Source organism: Schistocerca serialis, chromosome 6 (genome assembly GCF_023864345.2).
Source record: "Schistocerca serialis cubense isolate TAMUIC-IGC-003099 chromosome 6, iqSchSeri2.2, whole genome shotgun sequence".
Lineage (NCBI taxonomy): Eukaryota > Metazoa > Arthropoda > Insecta > Orthoptera > Acrididae > Schistocerca > Schistocerca serialis.
In genome coordinates this window covers 99,544,931-99,552,275 of record NC_064643.1, presented here as the reverse complement: position 1 = coordinate 99,552,275, position 7,345 = coordinate 99,544,931, and the positions used below count along the sequence as shown (strand labels likewise).

At 43.0% G+C, this 7,345-nt stretch overlaps 1 pseudogene; it reads right to left on the bottom strand.

Moving 5' to 3' along the window:
• Nucleotides 1-380: 380 nt before the first annotated feature.
• Nucleotides 381-498, bottom strand: LOC126485488 (5S ribosomal RNA; annotated as a pseudogene).
• Nucleotides 499-7,345: the final 6,847 nt, after the last annotated feature.

The window sequence follows — 7,345 nt, the reverse complement described above, 5'->3', positions numbered from 1 at the left end:
TGACTTGTGCTCTCACCATATAACATTATCAACACTAGTGATGCCTCTATTTGATGTTTAGACAATTGCCACCACTATTATAGTGGGATAGGAATAACTGCGGCGCCTGATTTTAAACAAAGACCATCCGTGGAGCAGGTCTCTGCACGTGTCGAAGCATGCCACATACTAAACTCTGTCCGAACAGGCCTGGAAAGGCCCAACGGTACCGACCGGCCTCCGTGTCATCCTCAGCCCACAGGTGTCACTCGATGCGGATATGGAGGGGCATGTGGTCAGCACACCGCTCTCCCGGCCGTATGTCTTTACGAGACCCGAGCCGCTACTTCTCAAAGAAGTAGCTCCTCAGTTTGCCTCACTAGGGTTGAGTGCAGCCCGCTCGCCAACAGCGCTCGGCAGATCGGATGGTCACCCATCCAAGTGCTAGCCCAGCCCGACAGAGCTTAACTTCGGTGATCTGACGGGAACCGGTGTTACCATAGCGGCAAGGCCGTTGGCCTGCTACATGTCTGATGGAAGCAGATGTGCCACGCCGCAGACATCTACCCATCGCTGTGCTACTGTCATTATGCCTCATGCCCCTAACATCCACATGAGCAGGCAGCTGAAAATACAATTAACGCTACCTCGCATGTGCGGAACAATGTGCCACTGCCTTCGAGTCCCACGCAGGCTGTAGGCCGCCGCAAGGAGGCAGGAAACCACCAACCTTAAATGCTCTCTAATAACTTTGTATAGCTCCACTATTAGTCGACGGGGATATTTTCAGAAATGAGGCTTTATTGATATTCCTTCACTCATATTTTTCCATAGCAAAACTTGTACAGCAACCATTTTTATGTCGGCTGTGCTATACATCAAAAGACTGTCATTCTCTCAGGGCAGACCACTTATAGGCAGTCACTCGCCATGCCATGTACGTGATGCGTGCTCTTGTTATTGTGCGCTTGTACGTAAAGAGGATATTTACCCTTTTTAAGCATAGTACAGGCTATACCACTTGATGCGCAAGCTGGAATGTTACAACTAGCGCACCCACAACGCTTCCTTAACGCACAGATGCATGCATGAATTTTCGACAGCATTAGGACTTCTATATCTCCTCGAATTGCTTTCCACTGCGTCCCAGTATGCTTCTCCTTATCACACATTGTACTTCTCGTACAGGAGATGATATTTTTATCATTACGTTGTATATCGCAGAAACGAGACAAACAACTGCGTTTGACCTAGGAGCTGACTCAAAGAACTGGCCTTTACAGCGGTTGTTAATGTACCAGCAGATACTATTTGCAATGGCTTATCTCGCGCTCACATTAACCTATAATCTCGCAATGTTAATCATTTAATTATGCTACCTACGCAAAAGTATTCCCGAAATTTCATTACTCTACATTAATTATTTTCTGTGTTGCGATTTTTTCCGTTAGTATATATCGGAGTGATCTTCTGATATCTCCAGAATGTGATTTTCACTCTGCAGCGGAGTGTGCTCTGATATGAAAGTTCGTGGCCGATTAAAACCGTCTGCCGGACCGAGACTGGAACTCGGGACCTTTGCCCTCCGCGGGCAATTGCTCTACCAACTGAGCTACCCTAGCACGACTCACGCCCCGTCCTCACAGCTTCACTTCTGCCAGGCCTGCTAGAGCAATTGCCCGCGAAAGGCAAAGGTCCCGAGTTCGAGTCTCGGTCCGGCGCACAGTTTTAATCTGCCAGTAAGTTTCTTCTGATATCTGTTACAATCAGAATATCTGTTGCTCTGCGGTTATGTGTGTAAAGTAAAACTGCTTGTGCAGCTGCTGCTTCTACAGAACTTATAAACATCCCACTGTCAAAAGGGCAATGCGTGGATCCTTCAACGATTGGCGTAGCACAATCTTCATCGAAAAACCATAGTTTCAGGCAGTTTGTGGCACCAATGTTAGTGTCCAGACACTCATGACTGCCACATTACTGGAACCAATACAAAGATGGCTGATATACATATTAATGTCAGTGGTATCAAGGAACAGATGCAATCGCTATACAGTGGAATCTCTGTCAGATGCTGCAAAGAATTTGCTACTGAGTTACGTACTCTCCCAACTACAATACGCCATAGTTCATCTGAGCGTAAAACGGACCCCAGTGCTCGCAAGGAAGCACAAGTTACACCCATCTACAAGAAGTTTGGCAATAGTGATCAACGGAACTATCACCCATCATCATTGAGATCCAGGTGCTGCAGAATCTTGGAACACATTCTGAGCTCCAACTCAGTGATGTACGTCAAACAGAATGGTCTCCATTCCCGCTATCATCGGTTTCGAAAACATGGGCCATGCGAAGGACATCTCGCCACCTTCTCATACGACATCATAAAACCCATAGGCCAAATGGCTGCAGTATTACTTCACTTCCAAATCGACAAGACTAGACAACGCACCAACACTTAACTAATGGCAGCATTTTTATGTATGACATCAACTGAATTTCAGACTGATTTGAAGGTTTTTTGGTTAGGAGAAAGCAGCATTTTATTTTGGCTGGATCATCATCGATGGATGTAGGTATGATTTCAAGCGTGCAACAGGTGTGAAGCGAGGAGGGACCCTTACAGTTCATGGTATGCAACAGTGTCCTGGCAGACAATATCTTCAGTAACCTCATACTTCTTGAAGATGATACAGTAATCAACAATAACGAGTTGTCGTTGTTGTTGTGGTCTTCAGTCCAGAGACTGGTTTGATACTGCTCTCCATGCTACTCTATCCTGTGCAAGCCTCTTCATCTCCCAGTACCTACTGCAGCCTACATCCTTCTGAATCTGTTTAGTGTATTCATCTCTTGGTCTCCCCCTACGATTTATACCCGCCACGCTTCCATCCAGTACTAAATTGGAGACCCCGCGAGGCCTCGAAAGCTTTTATCGTCTTGTCTAAACTATTTATCGTTCTTGTTTCACTTCCATACATCGCTACACTCCATACAAATACTTTCAGAAACGTCTTCCTGACACTTAAATCTATGCTCGACGTAAACAAATTTCTCTTTTCCAGAAACGCTTTCCTTGCCATACCCAGTCTCCATTTTATGTCCTCTCTACTTCGACCATCATCAGTTACTTTGCTCCCCAAATAGCAGAACTCATCTCATTTCCTAAGCTAATTCCCTCAGCATCACCTGATTCAATTCGACTATTCCATTATCCTCGTTTTGCTTTTGTTGACGTTCATCTTATATTCTCCTTTCATGACACTGTCCATTCCTTCAACTACTCTTCGAGGTCCTTTGCTGTCTCTGACAGAACTGCAATGCCGTTGGCAAACCTCAAAGTTTTTATTTCTTGTCCATGGATTTTAATTCCTACTCCAATTTTTTCTTTTGTTTGCTTTACTGCTTGCTGAGTGTACAGATTGGATAATATTGGGGATAGGCCACAACCCTGTCTCATTCCCTTCTCAATTACTGCTTCCGTTTCGTGCCCCTCGACTTTTGTAACTGCCATTTGGCTTCTGTACAATTGGTAAATAGCCTTTCGCTTCCTGTATTTTACTCCTGCCACCTTCAGAATTTCAAAGTTTTCTCTAAGTCCACAAATGCTAGAAGCATAGGTTTGCATTTCCCTAGCCTATGTTCTAAGATAAGTCGTAGGGTCAGTATTGCCTCGCGCGTTCCAGCATTTCTACGGAATCTAAACTGGTCTTTCCCGAGGTCAGCTTCTATCAGTTTCTCCATTCGTCTTTACATAATTCGTGTTAGCATTTTGCAACCGTAACTTATTGAACTGATAGTTCGGTAATTTTCACACCTGTCAACACTTGTTCTCCTTGGGATTGGATTTATTATATTCTTCTTGAAGTATGGGGGTATTTCGTCTGTCTTATACAGCTAGCTCACCAGATGGAAGAGTTTTGTCGTGTCTACTCCAACGTACCGTCGGATAAAAACTGTTCAAACATCCAGGAAGATTTCGGTAAGATTTCAATGTGGTGCAAAGACTGACACCTAGTTTTAAATATTCCGAAATGTGAAACTGTGCCTTTTACAAAACGAAAGAAGTTAATATCTTACGAATAGAATATCAGATAATCACAAAGGATGTGATAGACCTCGGGTCATTGGTAGGGTGCGGGCAAAGTTCAGACAGTCTACAAAGGAGATTGCTTAAAATAGTCTCTTGCGACTTTTCCTTGAATAATGCTCAATTATGAGTGACCCATATGAAACAGGACTAACAGGATATTGAACGTATACAAAGAATTGCCACCCACGCCGCTCCCGCCAGTCAACCCGCACGCTATTCGTTCGTTTCTTTCGTCAATCGACTCGACAGAATCGAATTATCGAGTAGTTGTACTTTCCTATGAAGCACACGCTTCGGCGTCATCGTATCTTACCGGTATACGTTCCTGTCTGGCACATAGATAGCTAACACAACATATATCTACGAGAAAAGTCGTGACCTTTCTCGTGATCTTGATACGTTATTTTGTCTGGCATTTGTTCGATAATAGTCTCGAATATTCTACTGTTTTCATGTACAGAGAGTCCGCCCCCGGTAGCTGAGTGGTCAGCGCCACAGAAGGTCAATCCTAAGGGCCCGGGTTCGATTCCCCGCTGGGTCGGAGATTTTCTCCGCTCAGGGACTGGGTGTTGTGTTGTCCTACTCTTCGTCATTTCATCCACATCGACGCGCAAGTTGCCGAAGTGGCGTCAAATCGAAAGACTTGCACCCGGCGAACGGTCTACCCGACGGAAGGCCCTAGTCACACGACATTTTTTTTTAATGTACAGAGAACCTTCGATACGTAACGTTATCAATACGGACTATTCGCCGAATAGGAAGATAGTTTACATTCAGAAGCAGAAATATTAGGACTGAAGAATGAATAAGTAAAAAGTCCTAGTTGTAGCAAGTGTGAAGATTAGTCAAGAGTAAGAGTGATCAGCTGATTGTGAAGTATTAATAATAGTAGTTCATAGTAATTTCTCAGTAAAAATATTGTTACGAGACTCGTAACAATATTTTTTCTAATAACGTACAAAGGTAGCTCGAGATATCTTTAGCGCTCCCAACTCGAGTTTTTTCTATACCGCCACTACAAGTACCGCACTATTTTTTTTTTCGCTGTTTTACTTCGGAATCATAATTATTCGGAAATACAGAGTCTGTATGTAGTTGTAAAGAAAGATTATTAAGGATTAATGTCCATTTGTGGCGCGAAAAGGCACATGATAGGTATAGCTCTCAACTTCAAGCTCTCGCAGTCGCTTATATACTTGAGAGTATATATATTTAATGATTGGCTTCCGTTACCTTCATCGTGCTATTTCTTGAATTTGCAACGCAATGAGTCTCAGCGATTACGCTTGTTGGGAGGCATGTAATGCGTGTATTACGAATCTCAACGCTTTGTTATTGCAACGCAATGAGTCTCAGCGCTGCTCATACGCTATTGGATAGGAGATGAACGTCAGTGGTGCCTGCTTACTATTGTGTTGGGAAGCTAAGGTAATGGTTGTAGTATTGTCACAATATGACAGACATCACTGCTGCCCCCTTTCTGACCCCTCGCTATTAGGAATGCATTGTATCTGAAGTCAGCTGGCTTATAAATATGAAATTACTGCGTATACAGCGAAGTTCATGTCCTAGCCATCTCCCCCAGGTAGGATTATCTTATGTCACAATGTGACAGACATCACTGCTGCCCCTTTTCTGACCCTTCGCTATTGGGAATATATTGTTTCTAAAGTCGGTTGGCGTATAAATAAGAAATTACTGCGTATACAGCGAAGTTCATGTCCTAGCCATTTCCCCCAGGTAGGATTATCTTATCATAAATTTATTAACAGAGGAGTCTCTGCCGAATGAAAATTTGACAATGAGATGGAAGACTTGTCTACTTTATGGGAAGGGAAATCATTGTTTTGATTATTGTCACAATATGACAGACATCACTGCTGCCCCCTTTCTGACCCCTCGCTATTAGGAATGCATTGTATCTGAAGTCAGCTGGCTTATAAATATGAAATTACTGCGTATACAGCGAAGTTCATGTCCTAGCCATCTCCCCCAGGTAGGATTATCTTATGTCACAATGTGACAGACATCACTGCTGCCCCTTTTCTGACCCTTCGCTATTGGGAATATATTGTTTCTAAAGTCGGTTGGCGTATAAATAAGAAATTACTGCGTATACAGCGAAGTTCATGTCCTAGCCATTTCCCCCAGGTAGGATTATCTTATCATAAATTTATTAACAGAGGAGTCTCTGCCGAATGAAAATTTGACAATGAGATGGAAGACTTGTCTACTTTATGGGAAGGGAAATCATTGTTTTGACTTCAGTGCTGCCCGCTTGCTCTCGGGAAGGAGGTGGATGTAGTGTTGTTATATACCCTTTTCAGGTCCTTTGCTGTTGGGAATAGAATGTATGCGCATGCAGTGATTGCGTACACCGTGAGCTGCATGTCCTAACCATCTCTTATAGGTAGGTATACATCTACCATCAACTTGTTAACACTAATCTTTCACAGTGAGGTCAAGACTCGTCCACACTGTGGGAAGGGAAATCATTTCTTTGGAACCAGAGCTTGGATAGAAGACTTTGCCTGTACTTTTGACTCCATACAGATCTGCAATAAGCCTGGGTATTATCAGCAGTGCAGATTTTAGGTAATCAATGTGCTGCGGCGTATATTTTTGTTGGAAAGTAGAGTTTTTATATTGGACACCAGAAGCAGGACGTTCATGCTCTTGTGAAAATTGATACGACTTCCTTCTGATTCATGAAGCTGATATTTAATTCTTCTTCACGCAATGTATTGCAGTGCATTTTCCGTATTCCTCTGTATTCCATGCTAGTCCTTCGAGTTTCTGTGTTACTGGGTCGTCAGTTACAGAATGTCATTGTAGGAGGAGTACGTCTGTTAGGTGTTAATTTTCGCTAGTCATAATTAAAACAGTTTTCCTTTTTAAGGGATACGTAATTAAAATAACTGTTTGAACGATATTGTTGCTACATAATTTGATATTTTGAATATTTTACTTGGCTGCACTTTGTCCGATTAGCCGTCATCAGTAAACCATTACAGCTTTTACATTAAGCACTCACGATGCCAAGCACGAGCGCCACTGAATTAATACATGCCGAATCCGTCACATACTGCAGAGGAAGTATTCGCATTAAGAGTAATGGAACGAGATGCACCGTGAAATTGTCAGTAATATCAGGAAGCATGGTTTTACGCGATCCTAGTGTCAGTACGCAATTTACATTCGCTTTCTCATGTTGTTAGTACATTCTTGAGCTGTATCTATTCTGCAATTTTTAATTTGCGCCCTTTGAAAGGCCTG